Here is a 19725-nt window from a genome sequence, read left to right as displayed (position 1 = left end):
CAGATTTTGCAGCCACAGAATTTTCTGTCCAGCAGAGATGGCAGCCACATATTCAGCCTCTGTGGTCAATAAGGTTACTATAGATTGTAGCTGGCTCATCCAGCTGACTGCACCTGTGCCCATCTTGACAATATATCCTGAGGTTGAATGCCTATTATCTGGGTTTCCACCATGATCTGCATCTCTGTACATTTTGAACAGCTCTGGATTTATAGAGTCAGGTGAATATGTCAATTTTAGGTTGATTGTCCCCTTTATGTATCTGAGGAGATGTTTCAGAGCCTTTCAATGCCTCAATCCAGAGTTTTTGCTGAACTGTAATAGGATGCTGACTGCAAAAGCTATGTCAGGATGAGTGGTGATGGCCAAGTATGCTACAGAGCCAAGGATCTGGAGATATAGGATGTGCTGCATGGTTTCCCATTCCTCTGGAGTAGCAGAGGACATTGAGCTGGATAGCTTAGTGTGTGGATCAAGGGGAGTACTGACACTATTATAGTCAGACATTCTGGTATATTCTAGGATTTTTTGAATGTACTGTGGTTGAGAGAGTGTGAGTGTTCAGTTTAGATGGTTCCTTTGTATTTCAACACCAAGGAGGAATGAAGTTGGACCTAGATCATGAAGTTTGAAGTGCTTCTTGAGGTCATCAACAATATGTCATGCAGACTCCATAGACTTTGCAGCAATTGTTACATCATTGACAAACACAGAGATGATAATTTGAGCATCATCTCTCTTGTACACCCATACACTGTGTTCACAGCATACTCTGTCAAAGCCTATCTTGGTCATAGTGCTGTGGAGCTTTTTGTATCATTCATGCCTAGCCTGCTTCAGTTCATAGATAGACTTGAAGAGACAAAGCATCCAGCTCTTATCCTTTGTCTCAAATCCCTCTGGTTGTTGAAGGTATATCTCCTCTTTCAGATCACTATTCAGAAATGCTGATAAGATGTCTACACTCCAGAGCTCCAGGTTCTCAAGTGCAGCAAGAGCAAGGACTGTTTGGATGGCTGCCTATTTTGGAGTAGGAGAGAAGGTTTCAGTGTAGTTGAAATCTGGCTGCTGTGAGTACTCTTTTGCAACATAGCATGCCTTGTAGCATTCAATGGATCCATCAGGGTTATGCTTCACTTTGAAGACCTATTTTCCACCTATAGCCTTTCATCCTGGAGAGAGCTTCACAAGCTCAAAGGTGTCACTTTTCTGCAGTGTATTCAATTTCTGCTGAGCTGCTTTATACTATTTTTCACTTTTCTTTTCTAGTTGAGTCATGGGCCTCTGCAAGTGTCTTTGGCTCATTGTTGGATACAGATGCTTGGTTTGCCATCTCCACTGCTGTCTGAAATGTGAGCTCAAGAGCTTCTGTATATGTGATATAGTCATTATCATGCAATACAAAAGTCATTCCTGCAATAATGTCTGTCTCAGTAAGCTCTAGCTTGGCAGTAGTTTCATCAGTAGGATCAGAGACAGGTTTATCTGAGTCTGATGAGTTCATTGCATTAGTGCCAGAATGTTTATGGTGAAAACCATGTCCAGTGTTTGGAGATGGAATTATAAGGCCTTTGGAGTCATATTGTGGCTTGAAGCATGTCTGAGAATGTGAGAGTGGTGAAAAGAATGTAGAAGATATTGGAAGACTTGATAGTGGAGTAAGAGATGATCCTGGAGGTGTTTGCATATCTAGTAGAGTGGATGGAGCTGACTTAGATGGTGAGAATGGTGATGATGAGAGTTGCTCAAATAGCAAAGATGGCTTATCAGTAGATATATCCTCTCTCTCTTGATAAGGCATTATTGCATCAGGTATAGCAGTATCTGTGCTGTTATATCTGTTTGTGGGAGGTGTATCATTACCAAGAGGATTTATAATATTTCTGTGGTTTTCAGAAATACATGCTCATTGAATACAGTATAGCTGGCAATGATGAACCACTGCATAGAAGGGTTTCAGAATAGTCAGCCTTTTATTCTCTCTGGATATCCAACAAAGATACATTTTTGAATATGTGACTCTAATGCTTAATATCTTTTTCTTTATACTAGCACATATGCAAGGCATCCAAACACACAAAAGTGAGATATATCTGGTTTTTGATGAGATCTCATTCTGTGAAGAGTGTGGTGTTCAGAAGAGGATTTGTGGGGATGTGATTTTGGACATGGATGAATACTCAGATAGCAAAGTTCCAAAATGATAGTGGAAGATGTGACTCATTTAGCATGGTAGTGATGGCCTCTGCAGTCATGTGGTTGGCTCATTCTGCTGTGCCATTCTGGTATAGTTCATCAGATTCAGTATGTCATCTTTTGATCTTATGCTCAGCACAGAAGTTGATAAACTCCTTTCTCATATATTTGTCACCTTTGTCTTTCTGAAACTCAATGATTTTGAGTTCTGGATGGGTATTCTCTGCATATGCTTTAAACTGCTTGAAGGTATTAAAGGCATCACTTTTATACTTCAGAGGTGCAACAGTCCAAGTGTCAGATGCACTGCAGATGAATGTTATCTAGTAGCAATAGCCCTCTGGAGTTGCAACAGGCATTGGACCTTTGATATCACTGTATACTCACTTAAGAAGATGTTTCTTCCACTCTTCTGAGCCACAAAGAAGATTGTGGTGATGCTGTTTGCCAGTAAGGCATGATGTTAGGCTCAAGCTGCATGTGATCAACTAACACATGATAAGCTAACATGACTTCACATTTGAGCCTTCCATTAGAGTCCACTTTTATGTGTTATATGTTGGTTCCCTGTGCTTCAAGGCTTTGTGTGATTTTAGCATAAGAGTAGAATGAGAATGTATAAACTTTAGCTTGAAGCTGAGGTTTACCAGCAAGGATGAGCTCCTTAAATATTGTACAGGACTCTGCTAATAATACTACATACTTATTATGTATCCCTCTGTCTTTTGTGCTCATTGTCCTAGGGCATCATTACCATACATAAAAGGCTGACTGCATCATCAGGCAACATTGTTACATTGAGAGACAATAGCAGGCTTGGCCAGTTGTGATGACTAAGCTCCCATCTCATGGTCTCAGATGCTTGTTCTGACACCCTGACTAAGCATAAATAGGAGTTGAAAAGAGAAGAAAAGGAACAAAAATCATAACATTACCCCCTCCTTAAGACCATCATCCTGATAGCTTAATTTAAGGATAATTCATACTCATATATGGTATTGTTGGCATTCATTTGTTTCTCATTTACCCACTGGTTAGATTCCAGTCTATACCTCTTCTAACTAACAAGATAGTCCACTGTTGTTGTCATTTCTCCACCTTTTGCTTTGACTTTTCATAGTTTATGATTTAATACTTGGTTGACTTTATAGTGTTCTTTGTCATCGACAAGAGTAGGGGGTGGAGGTGGTGGTCATTCTTGGTTTGAGAATGCCAGGGCAATATATGGCATTAAGAGTGTCTCATTGAAGACATTGTAAATCTTCCAGGTTTTGAGTAGTTTTAGTTTGTAGGCACTGATGCTGATTTTTGTGGTTACTGTAAAGGGGCTGGTTTGCTTGTCAGCCAGTTTGCATTTGGGACATAGAAGATGAAGGTTGGTGATATCCAATCAGACTTTATCATTTGGAGAGTATTCATAGGCTGGCTATCGATGCTTATCATATTGAGCTTTCATTGTTGAGGCAGCCTTTTTAAGGGCTGTCCTCATTTCAGTATGGATTTTTGCCATGATGACAGCAAAGTCTGCTGAGGCAGGGGTGGTTGTATGGTGTCACTCTATTTGTGCAATATTAGAGTGTCATCTATAATTTATGAAGAAAGGGTTTTTCTCTGTTGCCAAGTATATGTGATTGTTATGTTGGAAGGCAGCAAGAGCTAACCATTCTATCCAGTCATCTTGGTGGTAGTTGATAAATAGGTGCAAGTATTTTTTGACTTTTTGATTAGCTCACTCTGTTTACCCATTCATCTGAGGGTGATAAGCAGTTGAAGCATTGTGTCTAATGTTTAGGAGCTGGTAAAGATTGTCCAGGAATTTAGACACAAATTAGGGGCTCCTGTCAGAGATCACTACTTGAGACATGCCATATTTTGCATAGACCTCATCTCATAATATTTTTGCCCATCCTTCTGAAGTCAATTCAGTTGAGCAGGTGATCAAGATGATTGACTTTGAGAATCAATCAACTATGATGATGATAGCATCATAGCTATTGCAATCTGGTAATCCAGTGATCATATCAACAGAAATGTGGGTCTATGGGGATGATGAGACTATATTTGGATAAAGTGGGACTGCTCTGGCCTGTGTCAAGGACTTGCCTCTTTGGCAGGTTTCACATGCTTTGATATATATAGTGATGCCATTTCCCATTTTAGGCCACTAGTATTCCCACAGCACTAATTCCTTCATCTTGGCAATGCCAAGATGCTTAGCAGTGGTGTGATCATGACAGGTGGTGATGATTTCACTGTGTAGTTTTTGATCTCGAGGAATATAAATCCAGCCATCATATTGGATCATTTCTTCTTCCTTTATCATTTTCTGCTCATGATTGAGTGAGGAAGCTACTTGTTGATCCTATTTATGAGTGTTGCAGGTTGCACTCTTGATATGCTCATAGATATCCTCTTTTGTTAGCATTATCATGGCCCTGAAATATTCAGGCTGCAGTAGGGTTACTCTCTCATTATTGGTCTCTCTCTGATCATGATCTGCCCATTGGCTCAAGAGATTGGTCTTCTTGTTTGCAGTACCAGCCTTGTGATAGACTGTATACTGGTATTGGCTGAGTTCAGTGACCCATCTGGCTTATCAATGATTTAGCTTCTGTGGCTGTTGAAAGTATCATAGATTTTAATGATCGGTCCAAATTTTGAAGACCTCCACTGCTCTGACAAGGTAATGTCACTATTCTTCCAAGGTGAGCATGATGGCAAGGAGTTTCTTATCATAGATCTCATAGTTTCACTCAGTAATTGTGAGTGCCTTGGATAGGAATGTGACAGGATGCCACTTTTTGTCCTGTTCCTGGGATAATACAGCTCCAATGGCTCCTTCACTGGAGTCTGCCTTGACCCTAAACCTTCCTTCTTGTGTGGAAATGGTGAGTATGACATCCTCCACTAACTGCCTTTTTAAGTCATCAAAGGTGGTTTGTTGAGAGAGGCCCCATATTCAGAGAGCATTACCAGTTAATTGTGTCATAGGGCAGACAATTTTGCTGTAGTCTTGGATAAACTGTTGGTAGAAATTGGTGAATCCAAGGAAAGATTGCAGTTTTTTTTTCTTGACTGGTTCCAGCCATTCAGTTACTCCTGCTACTTTGATGGAGTCCATCTGAATGCTCCCTTCACTGATGATGACTCTGAGATACTCAGTTTCTAGTACTTTGAATTCACATTTTTTGGCCTTAAGAAACAGTTTATGTCTTCTCATGAGGGCTAGCACCTGTTGTACCAGCCTCCTATGCTCTTCCTTTGTCTTGGACATAATGAGAATGACATCGAGATAGATGGTGACCTTTTCAGTAGCAATGAGATCTTTGAATATGTCATTCATCATCCACTGGAAGGTCACTGGGGAGTTTGTGAGTCTAAAGAACATTACTATTGGCTCGAATAGCCCTCAATTCATTCTGAATGCTGCCTTCTATTCATCCCTCTTCTTGATGCAGATATTATTATATCTCCACTGAACATCAAGCTTAGTGTAACACTTGGCCCCTCAGAGCTTGTCTATTAATTCTGAGATCAATGGGAGTGGATATTGATTTTTGATGGTCATTTTGTTAAGCTTTTGATAGTCTTAGACTGGTCAAAGCTTGCCATTCTTTTTTTTCACAAAAAAGAATAGTGAAGCCATGAGGGACTTCAATGGTCTGATATATCCACTAGATAAGTTTTTGTCCAAGAACTTATTGAGTTCTTGTTATTTGTTATTGCTAAGTGGATACATTTTATAATCTAGATTGGTGTTTGCATTTGGAATCAACTCAATGGTATGGTCTCATGGTTTTAGTTCTGGTAACTTATCAAAGCTCTCTTTCTCAAACAGATCTTTGAAGTTGTGTGCTCATTCAGGTACTATTTCTTCAAAGGTTTTCTTCTTCTTCTGTTTGTTGGCTTTAGCAGCCAGATTATTAGCATGGTGCACTGCATGAATGTGCAGTTCTTGTTGAATGTCAATGGTCAGAATTGTTTCTCTATCCTCCATTTCCTCATCCCACTAATCCTCCAGATCCTTATCAGGAAGCTTGAATGGGATTTTCCAACACTGGCATCTTGCAAATGTGATTTGTCTAGTCTTCCAATTGATTAGTGGATTGTGATGTATGAGTCAATTATGACCAAGGAAGATTTCTTTAGTTTCCAGGTCTGTGACAGCCAGATTGATCCATTTCAAATGATCACCGATCAGTAGTCTGAGCTCCACAAACTCAGTGATCGAGCCAGCTTAGTTCTTAGTCCCATTGGCATTGTAGACTAGTATTAGAGCTATGGTGGACTGAGTTAGGAGTTTGTGTTTTTCCACAAAGGTTTGGTTGATGGAACTTCCAGTGCAGCCGCTGTCGATTAGGGCAGTTACTGCATGGATGGATTGGGAGGTGAGGGTTTCGATTTGAGCCTTAGTGATGAGGTTTCATCTGGGCATTTTAGATCACAGGATGAACTTTCATAGTCTCCAAATTTCATCAAGCTATTCCAAAGCTTGACACCTTTCTGCCCTTCTCATTCTTTCTACTATTTTGTTGATTACTTCTTTAGTTCGAGTTTGATGGACCCAGTTTTTAAGCATGGCTTTTGCTGCTGCTTCATCTTTGGCTTTCTTGATGGCTCACCAAGTCCATTTGGTATCAAATGGCTTGAGCCAGATATTAGGGCTCTCTGCCCCTGTTCAGCCTAGAGGCTCTTGAGTTTTCTTTGGCAATTCCTTGGTGTGTGGGGTGTGAGTTGGTGGTATATTTGAATGCATAATAGGTACAGAGGTAACTACAGAGATACTGTCAGTCCAACTAGTGGCTGGGGATTGCACACTATAATGTTTGTTGGCTGGTTCAGTGGAATCACTCACTGACTGGCCAGATCTTTTACTTCTTCCACCTTGATTTCAGTTCTGAGTTCTTTGTCTTTCTTTTGTAACTCAGCAATCTATGCCTGAATGTCTTCCCTCATATGCTTCTTCTTTAGACAGTCCTTAGCCATATGCCTCTTTTGTCCACAATTGAAACACTTGCCCTCTTTCTTCATCCAATCAATGTCTATTGGTTTCTCAGCCTCTATGTATGTTGTTCCTGTTCTCGTTTTCTGAGCACTATACATAGGAATCAGAAGGGATCCTGATGATTTTCTAGCAGTTTGCCCTAACTTATTCAGAGTTAGCAGAGTTGATTTTCAGTTGTAGTCTTAGAATGTCATTGCTTCTGCTTTCTACCTTTGTCACTCCTTGTATATCTTGACAATTCATTCCTTCTATTTATCATATCCAATCGGCATCAACATTTTGATGCTGATAATAGAAATCATTGTGATATACAAGAAGAGAACCTCTCTTTTGAGGGCCTCAACCATTTGCCCATCATTTGCCACATTGTCTTAGATCCTGGTGAGCTTCACAAGTCATTCTAGCTCATTGAAGTAGTCTATAGCTGTCTTGTCTCCCATCTTATACTTTCTGATCTTTTGCTTATGCACTTCTTGCACCACTGAATCAGTGAATTTGTTGTTCAGCATCTGTTTAAATACCAGCTATGATGGATATCAGTAGTGCTTCTGAGTTGATGATCAGAAGTTTGGAGAGATTAAGATCCACCAGGTTTTTGTCTTTTCCTTGAGATAGAAGGTGGTGAAGATGACTTTATTCATGTTGGAGCCTAGATATCTGGTGTACACTTTGAAGTACTGCTCACAGTCAACCAGAAATCAGTTGATATCATCTGAGGTCTCTTTAAAGGGATGAGGCTTCTGTAATAAGTCAGGTCAGCACTGTAAGACAGCAGCGTTTTCAGGCAGAGTGTCCATTGGATTGGGCTATTCCAAAAATAGAGGTCGGTTTCATTCTTATAGGGGTCTAAGGAATGAATGAAGGGAATAGTCATTGGCAACTGGACTTCCTTTTGGAGCAGCATCTTTTTGGATGATTATTCTATCTTGTATAGTGAATCTGAGGCGAACAGCCTTGAGGTCATCTTGTATCAGCTTTTTTCCTGCTTCACTAGTTCCTGCTTGATCAGAGGATGACTGTCCCTCAAGAAGTTGGCTTCCTTTCTCAGTCCACAGGTTTTGGAATCTCTCATGCCATGATGCTAAAGGATTCAGCTAGTATTGGGTTCTGGTGAGCTGAGTGGTCATACTTTAGATTGATGGTTCCAATATCTTGGCTTAGCTTCAGATAAATGGTGCCATGTAGATGGTCCATTGCAGTGATACAGATAGAGATCTCAGCATGGATTTAGGTTGGTTCTCTTCCTGGTATGGAGGTATTGGCTTGAGGGGATCCTCTGGATGCTGTTAGCCATATTCTTTTCAAGCATACTTGGTTATGGCATACTATAAAATATCTGCTTTTTCAGTGTTATCTGTGTACTTATATTTTTGTCCTTAGGGCATGTCTCTCCAGTGGGCATCCCTCCATAGAAAGAGCATTCCTTGCTCATATAACCCTTGGTACTCCTTCCTTCTTTCCCTCTCTATTTCTTTCCTTAATACTTTTTCATCAACTTCTTCACTGGCATATTTCATAAATTGTTCAGGCTCAAAGAGGCTCTCGCTGTCCTCCTCATTGCCCTCTTTCCTGCTATTCTCTTTCTTAAGGAGGGAACTGATGAGCAGATCATAGATGGATGGTACAGCTAGTCTGAGCATTGCCAGAGAGCTTCTTAGTGCTGGGACTGGCAGTGTTAGAGTTAGGTCCAGGGGCTGTGAGCTGAATGGGAATCCTTGGAAGCTGGTTGTACTGTGTTCTGTCATGTGCTCTGTCCTCCTCCAGTGCTCAGCTATAGAGGCTGAAGCTATGTTGGAATTCAGAGTTGAGGAACTGATGAGTGACTCTACTCCCTAGAAATCGGCAGAGAGCTCAGTCAGAGACATAGGCATTGTCCGATACTCTAAGTCTATAGGCTCCAAAGATGGAGTTGGCATCAGAAGAGATGATATCAGTTCTAGTGGAATACTGGAGAAAGAGAGGGCAGCTTCCTTCTGTGGCATGGCCTCTTCTGACAGCCTTGCTTCTGATGACTGGACTTTCTGGTCCTGTCCATGGATTGGGTTCTGAGTCAGGCTCCCTGAATGGAGAGTCTGAGGAGTTGGTTTGAAGGCTGTACTAGCTGAGAGAGACCGATCTCAGTCTTTCAGCTTCCTCTCGTTATTGTTATTGTTGTCTTTGTCTGTCATACTCTGCTTCTTCATACTCCCACTGAGCCTCTGCCTGAATATAGTCGGCGAGCTCTTTCTGGGCTCACTGGGTTTCTGCTTGATAGGCCTGATCCTGCTGCTGCTGCTGCTGTACTACATTGTTATAGTTAAAAGGGACTATAAGGTCCCATCCTAGGAAGACTTGTCAGATGATTTGATCTCAGGCAATTCTTCCTCTTGCACTGGCTATTCCTGTTTTTAGCTGGCTCTCAATGTGTAGGTTGTTGTTGAGGTCCTTTGCTGCAGTGATGGCAAGCTCTACATTCATAAAATTCTGGTGGATGTCTCTTCCATAGGGGTTCTTGTGCCCCAACCAACTGACAGATAGGCTTGACTCAGAGGTAGCATAGAGGGAATCATAGAGGGAGTTGGAGGTTGTCTGGGGTCTCGAAGTCACTCAAGTGGCATCAAGAGAGTCCTAAGCATAGTTTCCAATCTCTGAGATATTAGAGAAGATGGAATTGCTGGAGGTGAGTGTTATGTGCATGCTGCCGGCCTCTGTGTCACCTCAACCAACTGCAAATTCAATTACACCACCCACCAGACTCTGACTGCTTCCCATTACCTACTAATTTCATTTCACCAGTATTATTTCACATCCGTATTTCACATTGTAATATCTAGACCCCAAACTCAGTAATGAATACCAACACTGGAACCCAATGGAACCCAACTCAGAATTAGCTACCATTAGTATATAAAGCCATGTATATCATCATAGCTACTCAGTTCGAATATCAACTTGAATAAGCCATCTACACTTTGTACTCACTCCTCCCTATCTCATCTGTTGGATTCCGCTCCGAAGGATACTCCTGTTCACTTCTCTGACAGAACTCCGTTCTGTCCATCCAGATCTTTGGGCTCCGACTCAAGGGTGATGTTGCCAATAGCTTCATCAATGCCCACGCACTCTGCTGGACTCCACGTGTGCACTCAAGCCCACTCAATTGGCATGTTCCTAACAGTATATTTGAACTCAAACCCTTGAGTCGAAAATTTTATCATGTCCACCACATTTATCGAACCCACAGAGACCAATCCCGAACAAAGACAGCTCACCCATCCAAACATGTTTTCCATGGAAGACATTCCGGCATCTGCCTCAAAGGAACAACCAGGCCTTTTCGGATCAGCCTCTAGTGGGAGACAACCTTCCTATAGGAAAATCTACAATCACTCTAGCTTCACTGCCTGTCAACCTAATTACAACGATTCCCCTAACTCTTTTGACACCACCAGCATTCCAACTAATGGGGCCCAACAGGCCAGCCTGATGTATAGTGCCCGAACTGACCCCCCAATAGACCTCTTATCCCTGGGCAACAACCATAGGAATCCAGACAGCCCAGACTCAGAGAGCAGAGATGAAGACACCTCTACTCATACTTCCATCTGACGGGAACTGGCTGGCAATCCACCAAACCCTTTTCCAGGTGGACTAAGAGGACCAGGTGATCCCAATGGCCCAGGTAGCATCGATGGCCCCACAGAAAGTAACAATCCAAACTAGCAGGACATGTTCTTAAAATTCATGAACCTGTTACGAGAAGTCTCCACTTCCCTCAACAACCCCAAACCAGCCACTATCTGTACCAAGGTCAAGGAACCAGAACCATTTGATGGCTCTGACCCTCACAAACTGAAGGCTTTCATTGTCTCCCTTCAGTTGAACTTCAATGACAGACCTACCGTGTTTGCAATAGACACTAACAAAGTTAACTACGCCATTTCATTCCTGGCTAGCACCACGCTCAACTGGTTCAAACCAGACATTCTTAACCCCAATCCATGGAATCCATCAGCCTGACAATTCTCCTATGCAGCCTTCTTAGATGAGCTTCATAGCAACTTTGGCCCCTTTGATGCTATCAGAGATGCTGAAGATGCATTAGAACACCTTCAGATGCATGATGGTGATCAGATCATGAAGTATATGGTCCAATTCAACCAGTATGCTTCATAAATTGGGTATGGAGATAACTCTCTCCACTATACCTTTTACCATGGCCTCTGCACTCATATCAAGGATGACATGGCACACCATGGGAAGCCAAACAACCTTTGTGATATGCGCTTCCTTGCTCAAGAACTTGATGCTCGCTACTGGACCTGGAAGACCGAAATTGCCCATGAAAACTGGGACAATAAATTCCCCAATCCCAAATCCAAGGGATCTAACATATTTTCCTCAGACTCCAGCTCCACACCAAAATCTACCACCTCTAAGCCCTATGCTGACAAGCTGGGCAAAGATGGCCATCTTACTCAGGAAGAAAAAGACCACCGACGCCAGAACAATCTTTGCATGTTCTGTGGAGCCAAACACAAGACTGAGGACTGCAACAAGCGGAAGGCAGCAGCCTCTGCCAAGGGGCATGCAGCAGAAGTCGATACTGCTCCCATAGAACTGGCCCCGACAGAGTCAGAAAACTAGGAAGCAACCCTGTTTCCTCTATGTGAGTTCAGGGTTACATCGATTGTATTCGCACACTGGAGGTCATCACTCTCAATGCAACATCCCTTTCCAATCACTCCTTTCACATTCCCCTCTCAGCAGAATTGCCGACTACTACAGAACTCGATGGTTCTCCAACTTGTATCATCCTACATTTTCTTGCCCTTATTGATTCTGGCTCTAGCCACTGCTTTGTTGACACTAAATATGTAGCTGCCAATGAAATCCCCATTAAAACTATCTCTAGTGTGCAACTTCGATTATTTGATGGCTCCATCAGGAGCCATATATCTCAAATCACAACCATCCCCATCTGTTTCCCATCTAGAGACACCTTTCCTATCGACTTCTATGTCACTCCTCTGGATTTGTCTTGTAATCTTATCCTAAAATACAACTGGCTCTCCTGCTACAATTCACTGATTGACTGGGCTGAGAACAGTATCATTTTCCACTCAAGCTACCAGGATCCCACTCATGACACCATCAACTCTGTGGAGCTCACCCAACTTTTCCTTATTCACGTATTCTCCAAATATAGGGTACCCAGTCACATCACATCCGACCGCGGCTCTGAATTCATCTCCTAATTTACTTGCGCCTTAGCTGTAGCCCTTGACATAGAACTTCACCTTACCTCTGGTTATCATCTGAAGGCCGACAGCCAAACTGAATGAGCAAACCAAACTCTGGAACAATACATCTGCATCTACTGCTCCTACCAGTAGGACAACTGGGACACCCTCTTATCCATTGCTGAATTTGCCTACAATAATGCCTCTAACATGTCCATCAGAATTTCCCCATTCTTTGCTAACAAGAGTTACCACCCCAACATCACCATTCATTCTGAAAGGGATATCGCCTCTGCCCGGGCCCAAGATTTCATGGTCAACCTTGATGAACTCCATCAATTACTGAAGGATGAAATTTCTGAAGCCCAGTCTTGCTACAAGACTCAAGCAGACAAGCATCGGATTCCAGCACCTTCGTTCACAGTGGGAGACAAGGTCTATCTCAGCTCCAAACATATCAAAACCACCCACCCAACTAGAAAATTCTCAGAGAAATACCTTGGTCCTTTCGAAATCATAGCCCAATCTGGTACCCACTCCTTTACCCTGAGGCTTCTGCCAGACCTCCGGTCTATTCACCTCATCTTCCATATGTCACAATTGAAACCCATAGAAGAAAACACCATTCCTAACCAAATCTAACCACCACCGCCTTCAGTCAAAGTTGATGGAGAAGAACATTTTGAAATAGCCCAAATCCTCGACTCTAAACTGGACCGCCAGTTCCACTGCCCACTGCTGTACAAAATCCAGTGGCTAGGATACGAAGGTATCAACGAAGAATTTGCTTGGTTACTGGCCTCCAAGTTCTCTGCCGATGAATTTATTGAAGAATTCCACCACCGATACCCAGACAAACCAGGACCCTTGTCCAAAGTTATTCAAACATCCCATTCCTAATACAGTGCTACTCTAGACACCACCATTGCCCCATCTTACCATTTCAATTCTAACCACTAATTACCACTGATCAATCACCCTTCTTACACTTTCAAAGTCAAAAATTTTTTTGCATTTACATTTTTTTCCACCACCAACATCCAACACCCTTTTCTATATATATTTTATACAAAATATTTATAAAGAAGTGGAACCTGATAGGCCCGCACCAGAATCCGAATTCTCTCCTCGCTCCTTCAACTCTTTTATATCCTCATCCAGCCTCTTCAACATCGCCTCCCAAAGATCCTCCACCTTCTGATCTCTCTCATCCTTGAAAATCAGTCAGGCCTTCTTCCAGGCCTCCACCTTGGACTCCAAAAACAGCTCTGAAGGAGACGACATATCATTAGAACTGTAGTCGTCTTGAAGACCTGCCACAGTATCGCGAACATCTGCCACCTCATCCACCAACTCATCCACGCAATACATCAACTTGTGTATCAATTGTGAAAGTTGGTGGAGACCGGCAGAGATCTCCACACTGCTGATCACCTCGCTCGCAGTGACTCCCTTGTTGAACGAACAGGTGGTTTTTTTGATCTTACAGCGAGAGCAAGTCTGCCCTCAACCAGCGCTTTCAGTTACCAGGTGTGCATAACACTGAGCACCATCTTGACGACAGTGCACACAACTCTCTAAAAACAAAAAAGCTAAGTTGAGCCATGAAAGAAAACCAAGACACTTACTTTCACCATCCAACAATTCCTTGCCCTCTGCCGGTCCTGCCACTTCCAACTTTGCCTGCTTTTTAGGGCTAACAACCACCTCTGTCCCACTGCCATCCACTATGCTCCTCAACCTAAACTTGCATTTACAGCCTTTCTCTGCCAGACCCGCTGCCCTTCTCTTCCCCTTCCACATCCTCTTCCTCCCCTCCAGAGTCCTCTCAGATTCCTTGGACTTATCATCCCCCTCAGTCCCCTTGTCCTGTTCATCATCGGATTCCAGAGACATAGGGCAAGCCACCTTCTTGAAGCAAAGACCGGGGCCAGGACCAAACCATTCTGCCAACACCCGATGCAGCCAAAAATCAACGGCCTCTGCAGGGGTCATTTGCAACCCATCCTCTGCAATCATCCCCTCTGGCTCTACCTCCTCAGCCTCAGCCCTCACCACTGACTCTGTGGCCTCTCTCTCCTCAGCTTCCCTTCGAGCTGCCTCTTTCAACACCTCCTCTGCCTCCTTAGTCTGCCTCTCCGTGGCCTGCTGAACCTCCTCCCTCTTCCTCTCCAACTCCTCCTTCTGCTCCTTTTTCCACACCTCCTGGGCCATATGGTCTGTCTGGACCCTTTCCTCCCACTCCCACTCCCCTTGCCATTCCAAATGGCTCTCCACGGCCTCCATATATTCTTCCTTCGTGGTTCGCCATTCCAGACAAAACAATTCCTTGGCCTCTTCAGGGCTATTGGGGGTGGATCCCCTCACCAAAGGCTTGGGAGTGCATGAGCAATGACATAGATGAAGATGGTGGTTTCAGATCAAGCTGAAAAAACTCCCATGGCCACTAACAATCTTCCATGTGACCCCATCGGCCAATGGGATCTGCACTCTTGAGGGCAAGAATGCTAAGAGGGGGATACTGTTACGTGCATGCCACCAGCCTCCATGTCATCTCAACCAACCACGAATCCAATCACACCACCCACCAGACTCTGACTGCTTCCCATTACCTACTAATTTCATTTCACCATTATCATTTCATATCTGTATTTCACATTGTAATATCTAGACCCCGAACTCGGTAATGAATACCGACACTGGAACCCAATGGAACCCGACTCAGAATTAGCTACCATTAGTATATAAAGCCATGTACATCATCGTAGCTACTCAGTTCAAATATCAACTTGGATAAGCCATCTACACTTCGTACTCACCTCCCTCTATCTCATCCGTTGGATTCCGCTCTGAAGAATACTCCTGTTCACTTCTCTGACAGAACTCCATTCTGTCCATCCAGATCCTTAGGCTCTGACTCAAGGGTGACATTGCCAATAGCTTCATCAATGCCCATGCACTCCACTGGACTCTGTGCGTGCACTCAAGCCCACTCGATTGGCACATTCCTAACAGTGAGATGGTTCAAATGGTCATCATTGGGGACCTCCTTGGGCTCCTGGATAATGTTCGTGGTCTATGGGTTTCAGAATTCTGTGAGAGCAGGGTGGCGATTTCTACTGTGTCATTGAGAGAGGTATCAGGGTCTCTCCTCTTCTTGAGAGCTCCCTAAATTCAGGCTGTTAGGTCTGGCTTCAGATACAGATTGTCCCTGCAGCTGGAAGGATGTTCTGACAGAGGCGGAAATGTCATGAAATAGTAGGTCAGAGGTTATATTTTAGAGGATGGTACAGATCTATTGGAATGCCTAATAGTGCCTGACTATCCAAGCTGTGACTGATTGTCATCCTTGACAGAGAGTGATGATGGCTAGAAGTCTGAGCAGCATTCCAATGATGGAAGCTATTAGCTTAAAGAAGTCATAATTAAGGTCAGCAGTAGTTGCTGGAGGCATTCGGTTTCTCAGGACAATTGGGCTTGAGAAAGGAAAGTAATAGCTTTAAGCTAATTGTTAGGCTCAAGCTGCATGTGACCAACTAACATATGATAAGCTAATATGACTTCACATTTGAGCCTTCCATTAGAGTCCACTTTTATGTGTTATATGTTGATTCCCTATGCTTCAAGGCTTTGTGTGATTTTAGCACAAGAGTAGAATGAGAATGTATAAACTTTAGCTTGAAGCTGGAGTTTACCAGTGAGGATGAGCTCCTTAAATATTGTACAGGACTCTGCTAATAATACTACATACTTATTATGTATCCCTCTGTCTTTTGTGCTCATTGTCCTAGGGCATCATTACCATACATAAAAGGCTGACTGCATCATCAGGCAACATTGTTACATTGAGAGACAATAGCAGGCTTGGCCAGTTGTGATGACTAAGCTCCCATCTCATGGTCTCAGGTGCTTGTTCTGGCACTCTGACTAAGCATAAATAGGGGTTGAAAAGAGAAGAAAAGGAATGAAAATCATAGCACATGATATGCAGATAGGATCAGTTGAGAGATCTGACTCTCACTTCATTTCAGTTACTAGCTGCTTTGTATGCATGTGCTATATAGTGTCTATATTTCAATGACAGCAACATCTATGCCAAAGTGTGTTATCTATCTGGCAGATACTTGTGAAGCTTGAGTTTGCAATAATAGTGGCCAATTTTGAGAATGAATATGTGGTAACATTGACATAGCTGATATTGCTCTCATTTACAGTTGAAGTGAATCAAACCTTTTCACTCTGGCTGAAAGTGATATCTGATTCAGCAATTGAGATCTTGAATCCCTTTTCTCATGTGAGATGATAGAGTGATAAGAGATTACTTTTCAATACTGGTACATGTAGTATGTCAAAAAGTTCCACCACTGAGCCTTTCTCCCTCTGAATTTCTGGCTCTAGTACTACTGATCCAATCTCTGCTGAATGGATGACTGAATTGTCTGCAAGATGAATAAAAATAACATGTAGAGCATAGAGTTAGAACTATTGTTGGTGAGGGGTCATATAATGAGAAGCACCTGTATTGGTATTCCAATGAGACATGGCAGATGATGATAAATCAGTACTTGCTTGGCTAGCAGTCTTCTCCTTTGTCTCTGCAGAGTTAGCAGCTTCTGAATCCTTCTTTTCAGCCCTCTTGTGATGATGCTTCCCAGCAGTACAGTCAGCAGCATATTTATGGTCTCATTTAAGTGAGAGCTTCTTGGTTATACACTCTTCCTCTGCATGATTCTCATAAAGGTACCATCCACATTTTGCAGCAGCGTTGGTAGCTGGATTCATGGCTGAATGGAAAGGTGTAGCTTTAAGAGCAATAGAGACTGCTGGATCACTAGTATGCAGCTTCTGATTGTTTTCTTTATTGTAAAATGCAGTGTGGAGTCCTTTGAGAGTGAGCTTATCAGAGAGAAGGAATAGTGATATGACAAAGTTTCTAAATTCAGGCTGAGAGAGTGTATGAATCAGGGCCATAACAAGAAGCTCTTTTTTTAACTGCTGGAGACTAAAATGCACAGAGTGCAAAGCATGGATACAACTCATGATTTGAGTGCCCCAACTGGCAAGGGCTGAAAGTGACTCTTCTGTCTCCTTCTTGAGATTGAAGAAGCTGTTATAGACTACAAATTGAGTTGCTGGTTTTCTTTGCTGATGGTGTGCCTTTAATGTGTCCTACATTCTCTCTGGATCATCAAGGCAGCTCTTGATATGAACCTTCTAGGATTTATCAAGGTAGAGATAGATTATATCAGCAGCTGATATCTGAGTCTCCTTCCAGTCTTTTCAGTCCTTCTTCTCCTAGTATGTTTGTTGGGATTTTGCTGGAAAGTTCTAGAAAGAGCAATCTGGCATCATGATTAGATTCTGATTATGATATCTCGACTTCTTAATTTGCTCTTATTCATTATCTACTATGAGTAGCATGACAAATGCTCTGATTGATGAAGAAAGAAGAAGGGGCAGTGCATCTAGTGCAATGGCTCTGATCCCATGATCAAAGAGATTAAGCAGTCTGAAGCAGAACATCAGATATTACACATGTGGCAAGACTGGCCATATTAGTTGTGATTGTCACACAAAATGGAATGACAGTGCCAACACTGCAAACATTGTGCAGAGCAATAATGAAGAAAGAGAATATGCTTTTTGAGGCAACTTTGGTGGAAAATTGGTTATATTTTTGTGGATTCTCTTAAGCCCCTTGGTAGGAATGTGTTTCTGCTGTGGTTTAGACTGAGTCTGGCTAGCTTGATATTGGGATCAGCTGGCTGTAAGTAGCATTTGGGGCTCCTGCAGCATGGGTGAGGATAGGAAATGATCACAAGTCTTGGGATATAATTGGGAATTTTCAGACTATTTCAATTTTCAAGGGGAGACTTGAGGTATATTGGGGTATTGGAACATTTTAGGATATATTGGGATATTCTGGAATATTGCAGCAGGATGCTATATTGAAGGGGAGTGTTGAGATTTTGCTGAAAAGTTCTAGAAAGAGCAATCCGGCATCATGCTGAGAGCTGATGAGTAAGCTCAAGCTCAAGAGAAAGTTGTAGTAAATTCTAGATACAAGCCTGGAGAGTATAAATATGAGCTCTGTAGGAGCTGTAGAATAAGGAGTTCATTCTTTCTGGTCTTACCAGCCTGGAGTCTATCCTGTGCACCACTGAGGATTTCCAACAATGTTGGCTTCTTGGGGTCTGCAAACTCTGGTTCAGAGTCATGGCCAATGGTGATAAGGTACTCATGGCAAGTTTTGAGTAGGGCTGACATGTTTTCTTCCCACTTGCCATAATTGGAGGCATTTAGGTTGTCAAAGCCCTTTTTGATTGTGTCAAAGGATGGTATGATGTATGTGGTGATATTGTTTCAGTAGTGAAGTGACTGATAGAGAGATAGCAGGGCACAAGCAAGATGCAAAGATGAAAAAAAATGAAATAGACCTTAAAACACAGGGCCCATGACCTGTTGCAGGCAGGTTATTTTTGCACAGTGAATAACGGCCAGGCTGAGTACGATAGTCAATTGCTTAAAGGCAGTTGGTACGTATGACTACTACTCACCTGAGTACGATGGTCAATTGCTTAAAGACAGTTGACCATCGACTCAGGACAAAACTGTCTATTCTTATATAAGGTTGACATCAGGTACTTGTGTCATCCCGCAACAGATGCATACCTGAACATAAGAGTGGTTAGAAGGACTGAAGCATACGAGCGAGTCGTCGTGTCCTTTGGAGAAGTTGATCAAGACTGTTCCTCCGCCATGAAGGAGTCTTAGGAGCGCGAGTGCTCCTGTACGTTGTTTTTCTTGTGTTTCGTGGTTCTTCTGATCGCCGGAAAGCTCGTTTCGAGTAAGACTCCTACTGTGCCAAAGCTCCGGACCTGGCAAGAGTGATGCCAGGAAGTTGTTGCGCTGCTGGTTGCTGATGGAGTCTTGCCGGTGACTGCTCTGCAAATCCTAGCTACGGTGCCTCGCTTTAGCGCCTAGATTTGCGTTACGAGAGGCTCTTAGCACATTTATTTGTCTTCTCGTACACCTAATTTCCTGCCCGAATCCTTGAGTCGATCTAAAGAGGGCGTTTGAGAGCTTGGCTTTGTGCGTTGTGACGACTATGGTCAAGGAAAAAAATACATCCTGCTTGAAGTAAGGTCAGCATGGGGCACTGGAGGACATATCAGGAGGTCCTCAACGTTCGAGCGAAGCTTTCCTCCCAAATGCGACGTATCTGATATCCAATGGGGTGAGTCGTGGTTTGCTGACGTATGCCTTGATTCTTCCTCCGTGTGAATATGCTCGCACGCCTTT

This window comes from Guyanagaster necrorhizus (genome assembly GCF_019112545.1).
Source record: "Guyanagaster necrorhizus MCA 3950 unplaced genomic scaffold BT62scaffold_11, whole genome shotgun sequence".
Taxonomy (NCBI): domain Eukaryota; kingdom Fungi; phylum Basidiomycota; class Agaricomycetes; order Agaricales; family Physalacriaceae; genus Guyanagaster; species Guyanagaster necrorhizus.
This window is presented reverse-complemented; position numbering follows the sequence as displayed.